Source organism: Salvelinus fontinalis, chromosome 11, assembly GCF_029448725.1.
Source record: "Salvelinus fontinalis isolate EN_2023a chromosome 11, ASM2944872v1, whole genome shotgun sequence".
In the NCBI taxonomy this organism is placed as follows: Eukaryota; Metazoa; Chordata; class Actinopteri; order Salmoniformes; family Salmonidae; genus Salvelinus; species Salvelinus fontinalis.
The window spans coordinates 46403842-46417232 of NC_074675.1; the positions used below are offsets into that span (position 1 = coordinate 46403842).

Sequence of the window (13391 nt, forward strand, 5' to 3'; positions counted from 1 at the left end):
CCCTGCGGCCTTGTGAATGTTGACCTGTTTAAAGGTCTTACTCACATCGGATGCGGAGAGCATGATCACACAGTCGTCCGGAAAAGCTGATGCTCTCATGCGTGCTTCAGTGTTGCTTGCCTCAAAGCAAGCATAGAAGTTATTTAGCTCGTCTGGTAGGCACGTGTCACTGGGCAGCTCGCGGCTGTGCTTACCGTTGCAGTCCATAACAGGTTCTTCAGCCCTGCCACCTCCGATGAGCGTCAGTGCCGGTGTAGTACAATTCAATCTTAGTCCTGTATTGACGCCTTGCCTGTTTGATGGTTCGTCGGATGGTATAGTGGGATGTCGTATAAGTGTACGGGTTAGAGTCCCGCTCCTTGAAAGCGGCAGCTCTAACCTTTAGCTCAGTGCGGATGTTGCCTGTAATCCATGGTTTCTGGGTTGGGTATGTATGTACGGTCACTGTGGGGACAACCTCATCAATGCTCTTATTGATGAAGCTCTTATTGATCTGGTGCACTGCTCAATGCCATCGGAAGAATCCCTGAATATATTCCAGTCTGTGCTAGCAAAACAGTCCTGTAGATTAGCATCTGCATCATCTGACAACTTCCTTATTGAGAGAGTCACTGGTACTTTCTGCTTTAGTTTTGCTTGAAGGCATGAATCAGTAGGATTACAAACTAAGTAGACGTATCACATAGATAGTGATTGCAACCTAGGCTTTTTCCATCCTGGCTTTTGCTATGTGGTTTGTACACAGCTCTGTATCCTCACTGCACTGATATGGTTATATGGAAATGGCCCCTTTCTTTGTCAGGGCACTCTTTGAAAAGCCTTATAGCGTTCCTAATTTATGAGTTTGTTTCATTGCTTTCATCATATCAAGGCTATCGCTGAGGCAATGTCTTGAATGGCAGCACTGCCCCGAATTACAGTTAATCGAATCAATCACATATTGGATCCAAACATGAATATTCACGTTAAAAAAACACACACTCTATTTCTGTAATATACAAAACCACTCAGTAATTCAAAACCCAGTCATTATTTAGCTACAGTTGTTGTTTCACTCGTTATAATCAAGCCTCCTCTCCAACCCCAATGTAAGATGGCTGCCCTCTGAATAACAGTGATTGCAATAAAACACTAAGCCCACAGGCCATTTGCATATTGAAGGGGGTAATGAGATAGCTAGCTACCTTAGATAATTAGTGCTTAAGGCGTTTAACATCCTGTCTCGACCACAGGGACCGAGTTAACTCACAAGCAATTAAACGACGAGTCATTTGGTCCTGACATTTGAGGTGTTCTTTTTTATGGCATTTGTTTTGCATGTGTGTCACAAAATAGAGCTCATGGCTACACCATAAGGACCCCTTGCTAAGGATATAGTACCCTGTTATAAATGCCTGCTAGGAAACACATGAACAGCCCAAAGATTTTGAAGTGCTGATGCTAATGTTAACGATGATAAATGCTGCCTGGTAAATATTAATGTTGGCAAATGCTTTCCCTAACTGTTGTGCTGACATTTTATTCATTTGGGAAGCTGGTGACACCGACGACAGAGCGATCACTCAATCTTACAAGCGTTGAATTTCAGTCGCAGGCGTCAATTATCTGAAGTTTTATCGCGATTGTGTTAGCTCATTTAAAAAATCATATTTATATATTGTGTTTGAGCTCCATGGCAACTCTCTATTGTGCACATGCAGTGTAGTGAGTGGAGAGAGTAGCATTTACACACAGGCAATGAAGAAAGCAAAGGACATCTACATTGGTGCTAGCCCAGCTAACAATTGTAGAGAGAGAGAGGAAATTTGTGTAATGTTACCCGTAATGTTCCCCTAATGTTGCAAGAACGTTCGTGTCCAGTTTTCTAAGTGTTGGGAGAATATTCCACCAATGTCCCACCAAAACATATACATTGCCGTGTTTTTAGAACATAAAATATTAACGTTCTATACACGTTTCATGAGTCCAATGTTCTGAGGGTGACGGTAAAATTCAATCAACGTCCCACCAAACCACTAACCAACGCTCTCTTCTATTCAATATGCCTTATTCATCTCTGGCATCCATCACAACACACAGTACTGTGTTCTCAATCAAGGACTATAACAATGCTGTAGACTCTTGTTGGATATTGACTGTTGTGTTAGATACTGCTTTAGTGAAAGTAAGGGGAAAGAAAATGGCCGCCATTCCAGCCGCCGAGGCTCCTGGGTAAAGCTATGTGGTGTCTCTGGGAGGTGGAGCTTGACTCTGGAGCTGCTCGCCCATCGGGATGTCACGCGCTTTTAACACACCCCATGTCTCCCGGGAATAAGGCAAGAGTGAGCGAGGGAGAAAGGAGAGAGAAAGGAGGGAGGGGGAAAGGAGGGAGAGAGGGAGGGAGAAAGGAGGGAAAGAGGGAGGGAGAAAGGAGAGAGAAAGGAGGGAGGGGGAAAGGAGGGAGAGAGGGAGGGAGAAAGGAGGGAAAGAGGGAGGGAGAAAGGAGAGAGGGAGAAAGGAGAAAGGAGGGAGAAAGGAGAAAGGAGGGAGAGAGGGAGAAAGGAGGGAGGGAGATAAGGAGGGAAGGAGGATACTAGAGAAAATGACAGAGAAAGAGGGAGAGACTTAGAGAGCAAGAGGGAGACAGCAATGGGGGGGGGGGGGAATTGAATGAGACATTGAATGAGATGATCTGTGTAGAGAAAATGGGCATACACACACGAGAGGTGGGAATAACGAAAAATGACACAGAGAAAAGATTCCCTCTGCAAGAGAGAGCCCAATCCACCTTGACTTGAACTTCTAAATTTCTCTATTTTCTTTCTGCTTCCCTTTTAGTGATTACAGCTGCATTACCACATAATACATTACAACTGACCTTATATTTTGGTTACATAAATTGATTTATGATGTTTTTCATGTGCCCAAGGCATGGGTTCATTACAGTGGCTCTACAGGCTCATTGCTGGACTATTAGGCTGATTTGACTCCATAAGGACAGGAGGAGGGGTGGGAGAGAGTGACGGATGTAAGGAGGGATAGAGGGAAATGAAGGGATATTAGTGGGACCACCAGGGGGTCGTTAACTAGGGCCAAGGCATGGCTCTCAAATGACATGGACTAGCATGGACTGCCGCTGGTGCCTTGTAGATGCACAGCTTCTCAAAGATGTTACTTGTTATGAGGACTGTATTAGAACATCTGGCATGGGACACAAGGAGCAGCGTGGAATGCTGCAACCTACACACACACACACACACAAGCACGCACACACACACACACACACACACACATGCAAGCACACACACAAACACACACACACATGCACGCACTCACACACACGCAGGCACGCACACACACATTGTTAGGACATTGGAGTCCTGATGAACTCGGAAAACAAGTAAACATGCACACTCACTCACTCACTCACTCACTCACTCACTCACTCACTCACTCACTCACTCACTCACTCACTCCTTCACTCACTCCTTCACTCACTCCTTCACTCACTCCTTCACTCACTCCTTCACTCCTTCACTCACTCCTTCACTCCTTCACTCCTTCACTCCTTCACTCCTTCACTCCCTCACTCCCTCACTCCCTCACTCCCTCACACACACACACACACACACACACACACACACACACACACACACACACACACACACACACACACACACACACACACACACACACACACACACACACACACACACACACACACACACAGACTTTAAACTCCATTAGCAGGACTTGGGGATAGCAACACGTTTATGTTGCGGCAGGCCAGAAACTCCAGCCTCTCTCTCTAAAACAGAGATCAAGACACAGTAGAGAAATTTTGCCCTGATTTTTGTCAACCTGTTAATGGGGCATCTCTGTAATAGAGCTTCTCTGCAGACTTCTGATCCCTGCTCCCAGACCAGTTGAGACAATTCCATTACAGACACTGACACCCACGGACTAGATGGCTTTCTGCTACTCCTTCAGATTCACGTGTACTTTATATCCTCAATGCCACAAAGCATCGCCATATAGTAAGTGTCTCCGCTGTGAGAAGTGATGACTCTGTATTTGTTAAGCCCCAGCTATGGTTCAGAGAGTTATCAACAACATGGACTCCTGTGCAGCCGGCTAAAGCATCATAGCCACAGTGTACTCCAGTTGACTCCAGTGCGATGACCGTGTTGTTGAGCTGTGTTCACCGGGCGCTGATCGATCAGGAATCCAATAAGACTGATGATGTCAATTAATCAAGCTGTCAGCGCTACAGCTACTGCCCAGGGGGCATGCTCAATAGGTAGGGAGGGACAGAGACCGGGGCTCTGTTTCATTCCACAAAGAATGTCCTCCCCTCTCCCCTCTGAGCTTCTTTACTTTCTTTCATGGACCTGATAGGACAGGTGGAATCAATGTGGCTGAAACAAGGTGAGAGCTATTGGTAACACCTACCCAGTTGGTCTTAGTTTTATGAAGAGGAGTGAACGAGGCAGTCCATTATCAGCCTCAAAACATCATCCTGTGACTTTATTTCTAAAAGTTAAGAGTCACAACATATGACGCTTAACGCACATAATATGAATATTAACATGAATATTATTCCTGGATTGAGCACAGTCCAGGCAGTTGTACGGAAGGGATATGAGATAAAGTCAATGTGCAGAGTGGGAAGAGGAGACTTACATTATTACTCATTGTGTATTTAAAAAAAGAAACGTGACTTTTCTATTATTTCTCTATTTGCTCTGCATTGTTGGGAAGGCCCCGCAAGTAAGCACTGTAAGTCTAGAGTGCCTTCAGAAAGTATTCATACCCCTTGTCTAATTCCATATTTTGTTCTTACAGCAGGAATTCAAATTAATTAAATGTTGTTTTTTCCCACCCATTTACACACAATACAACATAATGAAAAAGTGAAGAAAAAAACATTTAGATTTTTTTTTTGCTAATCTATTGAAAATAATATACAGAAATATCCCTGAGTCAATACATGTTAGAATGACCTTTGGCAGTGATTACAGCTGTGAGTCTTTCCACACCTGGCGTGTACAATATTGCCCATGTATTCTTTTCAAAAGTCTTCAAGTGCTGTCAAATTGGTTCAAGCTCTGTCAAGCCTTGCCATAGATTTTCAAGCAGATTTAGGTAAAAACTGTAACTCGGCCACTCTGGAAAATTCACTCTCTTCTTGGTTGGCCTTGTGTTTTATGTTATTGTTCTGCTGAAAGGTGAATTAGTCTCCCAGTGTCTGGTGGAAAGCAGACTGAACCAGGTTTTCCTCTAGGATTTTGCCTGTGCTTAGCTCCATTCCATACATTGGTTACCCTGAAAAACTCCCCAGTCCATAATGATTACAAGCATACCCATAACATGATGCAGCCAGCACTATGCTTTAAAATATGGAGAGTGGTACTCAGTAATGTGTTGTATTGGATTTACACAAAAAATAACACGTTGTTTTCAGGTCAAAAAGTTAGGTGCTTCACCAAATTTTTTGCAGTATTACTTTAGTGCTTTGCTGCAAACAGGATGAATGTTTTGGAATATTTGTATTCTGTACAAGCGTCCTTCTTTTCACTCTGTCAATTAGGTTAGTATTGTGGAGTAAATACAATGTTGTTGATCCATCCTCAGTTTTCTCCTTTCACAGCCATTAAACCGTGTAACTGTTGTAAAGTCTCCATTGGCCTCGTGGTGAAATCCCTGAGCGGTTTCCTTCCTCTACGGCAACTGAGTTAGGAAGGACCCCTGTATCTTTGTAGTGACTGGGTGTATTGATACACCATCCAAATTGTAACTAATAACTTCACCATGCTCAAAGGGATATTCAATGTAATTTTTTTTTTTTTTTACCTATCTACTTAACTCAGGCTGTTGCGTACATCATGCCTCAATGTCAATAGGAGACGTGCCTTAACATACGAGTGATGCGCACAGATGTCAAATTACTGCGAAATCAAGTTTTAAGAGACACATACTGACTTTTATGACATGAATCAGTCATGAGAAAACTTGCTTGAAAATATGACTAATGCACGCAGATGTTAAGAGTGAATGCTGAGACTCTTGCCGGAGTTTTATCAACTGCTGGTTTTCGCTGTAATCGGAGGACCAGAACAAATATTTTTATTGATTATCTGACAGTATGCCTAATTCATACTGTATGCCCTATAAGAATTTCAAGCTGTGTGTATGAATATTCTGTATTTCATTGAGTGTTATTGGACTAGAGGCAGTGGTAATCACATGCAGGCTATTCCACCATCTCAGGAAATATAACTCACGTTATTTCATGGACATTGAATAAATAGATGACATGTCTGTCCTTTTGTTTGTTTTACCTGTTCTAAATGCGTTTGGGACACGTCTACATGTGTTTAGTAATTTGAACGTACGCTAGATGTAATTATTGGATGCTCAGTTTGTTTGCTATCTTTAGAAATTTTGCATGATTCATCTTCAAATGGCTATCTATAACAATATTTATTCTGGATGTTTGCCATATGTACTGTATATCCATGTAAGAGGCTTTGATATATGTTGTTGATATATCATGTATTTTATACAGTCTTCTGCATCATGCAGATGATTGGTTTTCCATGTAAAATCCATTGAAGTTCCTCTATGTATTGTCAAACTTTGCAATGAAGCCCGCATCTGCTCCCTCTGTCACATAGTATTATGGCGAATTGAGTTTTGTCATGAAGCTGTAAAGACCAGACCCAGAGGCTGTGGTAGTTTAGGTCTCATCTCCACTCCATAAACTATGGTATGCAGCACGGTCAGGAGAACAGTTTGCTGCTACAACACCACTGGTGCTCTGTCATGTGTGTTCTGTTGTATTGTGCTGTCAGAGCACATTCCGTCTAACTGTTACTCTCTGATAGAGTGAATCTGAATGAATGCGTGCACACAATGCCCACACACCAAGTTTGTGTCAAGAACTGCAACGCTGCTGGGTTTTTCACGCTCAGCTGTTTCCCGTGTGTATCAAGAATGGTCCACCACCTAAAGGACATCCAGCCAACTTGACACAACTGTGGGAAGCGTTGGAGTCAACATGGGCCAGCCTCCCTGTGGAACGCTTTCAACACTTTGTAGGGGGCTAATGATTGTTCTTAAGCATGACGCAATGCTCAGTGCCTGGATACAGCCCTTAGCCATGTTATATTGGTCATATACCACTAACCCCTGAGGTGCCTTATTGCTTTTATATGCCGGTTGCCAACACAGTAAGGCAAGGAACGACACATCTAAATTGAAAATGTTGCTTTAATAAATACCTTAAAATATTCCGAACAAAAGTCTTGTTGCTAGACTGGTTGCTATGCAACATAACCGCAGGCTAGCTAGGAAGCTTACATTAAATGTATGCAAAAACTGAGCATTAGCGTCACTTCTCGAGTGACTAACACAAGCCAATTGTTTACTAATGTTGATCTGAATGTTGCCATTTATTGTGTACGAATACATTTGTTCCCACATGTTATCGTTTGTCGTTGGCTTGCCCATGTTATCGTTTGTCGTTGGCTTTCCAATGTTGTCGTTTGTTTGCACCACGCTGCTGGATAATGGATGCCGTTCTTTTAGCTGGGGAGGCTGCTGCTGTGTTGTCACCATTCTCCCCTGCTTCCTCGCTTCCAGATTTGGCCTCCAGTAACTTTGAAGAGAGGTTTTGAATCTGTCTCCTCTGACAGACATTATTATCGTGCCTCTAGCCCGGCAACCGACCGTTTCTGGATCTTGGCGGTTCGGAGGTAGTGGTTTGTGTAGTTTGCAGATCTTTGGCAACATTGTTGCGAGGGTGTTCACTCACATCGGCTTCTTTGTGTTCATGAAACTTATAAGACAAAATAACATTAGGCTAATAGTTAGGTCTACATAACTACCGGTTATATTGCCAGAGAACATTAGAATGATTTAGCTAGCTAACAGTTACATACCATATGATGGTATGCTTGTTTCTCTGATCGTGTGCATTCAGCATTTGTCTAACCACTCTCCTCTCTCTCCACTCCTCCACCTGAGTAAGTCATTCTAATGGAATTACACACACTAGTGCATCCCGCTTCCCTCCTGAATGCGCTCCATCATCTCAATAACATGAAAGACACGCTCTGCCTCAGAGAAAGAGCGGAACAACCTGTGCTCTGGTACAGACTTGAAAGCCCTCTGAAAATGAGGTCTCATCCTTTCTTTCTCTCCTTTCCCTATTATCCATTGTTCTCTTGCAACGTCAATTACACCAGACTACAGAGAGAACGAAAGAGAACAGGAAAGAGGTAGATTTGCCACTAACCAAACCAATTGGCCTCTCTGTGCCTGTGAAGTTCAACTGTGTGTTGTTCGTCCAGGAACTCTTCAGGCCTTTGTCTTGCTTCTCTGGTTGCTCTGGGCGTTACCCCTAGGGAAGAGGAGGGTTATGGGGCTTGGAGTCTTTTCAGACTATATTGAGGCTCTCCTCGGGTACTTATTTATTTATGCCTGTGGAAGTGGAGGCACCGAAAACAACTTCCCTCTCGATTTTAGAAGGTTAAGTCACATAATCGTCTAGGTACATGCCTTTGTCTAATTCACTACTCTGAGAGGTGTCTTTATGCCTCTGTCTAGACCTCAAGCAGGCTGCGGGCCTTCAGACCTTGGCCCTATTTAAATATGTTTAACGTGCATCCTTCTATCCTTCCTTCCTGTCCTAACTTTTCCAGCCTTTTTTTTGCCGAAGCTCATCCACCCCAAACTTCTCACAGAGGAATTTGTGATGATGGTGGTGAAATGGACTAATAGACAAAATCATTTTGTGGAGGAATGTATTAGCTATCTCCTCCTTTTTAGCCCAAAAGACTAATGTGAAATCAGGATCCAGCAGCATGCTCTCCCTCTCTCTCTGATTTTAATTACATTTTTTTTCTACTGTGGATGGAGAGAGTCTAGGCAGGCAGGAGGGAGCAGCCGGGGTTGTATTTGGGTTTACCCTCGGGTAAGCGGCCCTGCTAGGCTCTAATCTGAAGTCAGACAAAATGGCACATTAGCTCTCTGGCCCACTCTCTCCAGCTGCAGCCCTGGAAGACTGCAACATAACGTCTATCTGTCTGTTCTCTGTACAGGCTCTGGTTCTAACAGACAAGAGCTGAGCTACACTGGTTCTATAGAGATATCCAAAGGTCTGGAATCACAACAGAATATCCCGTCCTCATCTACAAGTGGTGGTGAGGGTTGGGCATGTGTAAGTCTGTATTCTTAATGTGTATTCCAACAACACATACATGTCATGAACCTAGAGAGGAGCATATGGCGTGTGCCATGTAAACAGCAGTATTTAGAGGGCAGACATGTATGGTATTCATGCCTCCCAGATGGTTAATGAGGGACGGGGTAAGACATTATTATGCTCTATATTCACTATAGCAGACAACACGGTGAGGTTTGGGTTTCCACCTACTGAAATAACCAGTGAGCTGTAACATCCAGCATCACAACAAGACACGACGTCATTTTGTTTTTTTTCCGTGGATGGAATACAAACAGGTTGTGTATTTACAGAGGTGGAAGGTCGTCTGCAAGGGATTTAGCTCTAAAGACTGTCTTTACAGAACCCTGCTGGGTTCTGCTTTGCATACCTCTTTGCGTACGTCAGGACTAGCAACACGCAAATGAAGATACTCTCGCCTGAAATGATTGAACAGAGAAGCCAGTCAGAAATCATACAGATTTCAGGGGCAAACTATAGAAAGCATAGAAAATATGTGTATTGGTGTATGTGTAGGAATCCATTGTATTATGTGTGGTGTATGTATGTCTTGCACATATTTGCTCGTTCAGTCAGAACATAGCCTGAACGCTGCAGTATGTATAAGAGTATTCTTGGGGGATAATATTCTGGAGAGGAGCGATAATATTGATGTCATCATACTGGACTGAAAGGCACATTGCAGCAACTGCTGGAAGCTATAGCTTTAGCAAGCCTTACATTTCCTAACTGTTTGTGTGGACCATTGATACGTTTCATTAGCTTGTCTATAAACACACACACCACACACACTTCACTGATTCCAAATTAAAATCTAGCGTGCAGTAGCATGTCAGCAGATTTGAGATATGGTCTTGGGGTGTAGTTTTAATGAATACTTAAGTGATGCAGAACACTTTAGCAGTATACACAACAACATAGACAAAAAACTGGGATTGTCCATACGTTTGCATTTTCTCCTTGGTTGTATTACATTTTGAGTCCTAAGTCTGGGAAGAACTGATTGATATAAATTGCAGAGTGGTGGATGGAGGCAGACAACGTTTTAAAAAAAGAAAGTAAGTAGAATTTATTAGCATATCTGGACTTAAATGTTTACATTCATAGCTGCAGTATGTAACTTTTTGGGTGACACAATCTCATAGAAATGTGTATTAATGATCTGTATTCATCATAAGGGAGGTTTCTGAGTCAGAGGTGAACAAGGTGATTAGCTCACTAAAGAACTCTAAAGCCAAAGATGTGTTTAGGTCGGACTGTACCTTTCTTAAAAACTACAAGGAGTCACTCATTGGCCCCATTACTAAGGTCACCAACAAATCTATTGGTCAGGGGGTGTTTCCAAGGGTATGGAAGTCGGCCATAATAACGGCCATCTTTAAATCGGGTGACCCTGCTGACGTGAGTAACTACAGGCCCATTAGTATACTACCTGTGGTGTCGAAAGTTGTTAAAGTGTGTAGTAGAGCAACTGATTGCCCACCTCAACAACAGCCCCTTCACATTACTCTCCATGCAGTTTAGCTTCAGAGCAAAACACTCCACGGAAACGTTCAACTGCTTTCTTCTGGAAAATGTCCAAGATCCAAGATGGACAAAGGGGGCGATGTTGGGGCTGTGTTTCTGGACCTAAGGAAGGCTTTTGATACGGTTAACCATGAGGTACTCATCACAAAATTTTCCAAGTTCAACTTTTCCCCCGATGCCTTGAGGTCATACCTTTAAGGCAGAACCCAGTGTGTCAGAGTGAGCAATAAGCTGTCGCCCACTCTTAGCTATGATGTGGGTGTGCCCCAAGGGTCAATACTGGGGCCCCTCCTGTTCAGCCTGTACATTAATGATCTGCCTTCTGTCTGTACTGGGTCTGAAGTTCAAATGTATGCAGACAATATAGTGATATATGTGCATGCAAAGAGCAAACAACAAGCTACACAAGAACTCACTACTGTAATGGTCCAGGTTACAAAGTGGCTCAATGACTCGTGTTTGAATCTCAATGTGAAAAAAACTGTCTGCATGTTCTTCACAAAGAGGGCAACAGATGCTACTGAGCCAGATGTCTATGTGTCAGGGGAGAAGCTCCAGGTGGTTTCTGATTTTAAGTACCTTGGCATCATACTTGATTCCCAACCTCTCTTTTAAAAAGCGGGTGAAAAAGGTAATTCAAATAACCAAATTCAACCTTTAAGAAATTGTTTGACTACAGAGGTAGCAAAACTGTACTTCAAATCTTTGATACTCCCTTACTTAACATACTGCTTGAATAGTTGGGCCCAAGCTTGCTGTACAACATTAAAACCCATTCCGTCTGTCTACAAACAGGCTCTCAAAGTGCTTGATAGGAAACCCAATAGCCATCATCACTGTTACATCCTCATGAAAGCATGAGCTCCTGAGATGGAAAAATCTTGTGCAATACACCAACGCATGTCTTGTATTCAAGATCCTAAATGGCCTGCCCCCCCCTCCACTCAGTACTTTTGGTAAACAGAAAACCCAAACATATGGCAGCAGATCCACAAGGTCTGCCATGAGAGGTGACTATAGCTCCCTTAAGGAAAAGCACCTTTAGTCAATCTGCTTTCTCTGTGAGAGTTTCCCATGTCTGGAATACACTGCCATCAGACACACATAACTGCACCACCTATCACACTTTCATTAAAAACAGGAAGACATGGCTAAAGGCCAATCAGATTTGTGAACATAATCCCTAGTTTTGTATGGCCGCTTTCCATGTTGTCTATAACTTATGAGGTGTGGAAACACTGTTGCTTTTATGGATATTGTCTTGTTGCTTTTTGTTCTATGTTGCTCTGTCTGCATGCTACGTCTTGCTTGTCCTATGTTGCTCTGCATGTGCTCACTGTTCATTGTTTGTCTGTATTGTTATTGTAATTGTTTTTAATAACCTGCCCAGGGACCCTGGGTGAAAATTAACCGGCTGGCTAAAACCGGCACTTTTTCTGAAACGTTCATTAATGTGCACTGTCCCTGTAGAAATAAAAATAAACTCAACTAAAAAAAGTCTAAGAAGTGGTAGATATATTCTATGTGTGCTATTTCTATGCTTCCTGTTCTTAAGTTTAGTTTTTTTGGCTTTAACTTTCAATTTTGTACATCAGCTTCAAACCGCTCAAAATACACTAGTTTTATTTATGGGAAATATATTTCACTGCGGTTTAGATGTTACAATGATTCTCTTCACTATACTAGCTTGGTTTGTCACTTAAACTGAAATTAGACAAACTACTCGAATTTTAGCAACCAGGAAATGGCGGAGAGATTTCTGCATATTGCACCTTTAAAAGCGTGCTCTCAACATATTGAAAAACTACAATACTCTCTACTGTTCACTTAAAGCAGACACCACAACAAACAGTTGACCAATTGCAAACCTTTATAAAACACAGATCTACATCACAATACTTCACAAAGACAGGCTGTATACCTCAATCTTCCTCACACATACATGATCCCATTCATCCTGTTAATGTATCTGCTATTCAGAGTTACCTTGCTGAACTCTGAATGGTAAGAGCAACTATATCTATATTCTGTCCGTTAAGTCATCTTCTCTCATCAGAGTGGGCTGGCTATTGAGTTGGATACACCCCGGCCTCTCGTATGTCTTCATTCTCAACCTGAGTGGTTATTGCTGTCAATTGCTGGGCCCCAACCAGCAGATGACTGATTGAAAGCAATATAGTTCACACTTTTCTGGATTGCTCACAATCCACTGAGACTGAGAGCTCCTCTCACTGATATAAAAGCAGGAGTCCCGCAGCCTCACAATACAAATAAATGGTAATTGCGCACCCTTTAAAGTTGGCTTTCACCGCTGGGAGAAAAGTTCAAGTGGCACAGCAATCTCAATCCGTCTGGTTTGTAGAGGCACGTTAGTATTTTATATGTGCTTTTGTATACCCAATGGAGTGTGTGTGTGTGTGTGTGTGTGTGTGTGTGTGTGTGTGTGTGTGTGTGTGTGTGTGTGTGTGTGTGTGTGTGTGTGTGTGTGTGTGTGTGTGTGTGTGTGTGTGTGTGCGCGTCGGCGCGCACCATTGTGTACGTGTTCAGTCTGTATCGTGCCTTAGAATCGTCAGATCCCACATCACTGTCAGCCACAGACAAAACAGCAGTACATGTGTCAGAGCAAGAGAGAAGGTGA

At 42.9% G+C, this 13391-nt stretch overlaps 1 protein-coding gene across 13 annotated transcripts in view; it reads right to left on the minus strand.

Annotated features, from left to right (window-relative positions):
- The window catches only part of LOC129865839 (neurexin-2-like), a 1012026-nt gene that overhangs the window by 740720 nt on the left and 257915 nt on the right, over nucleotides 1-13391 (minus strand). The gene's annotated exons all lie outside the window — the stretch shown is intronic.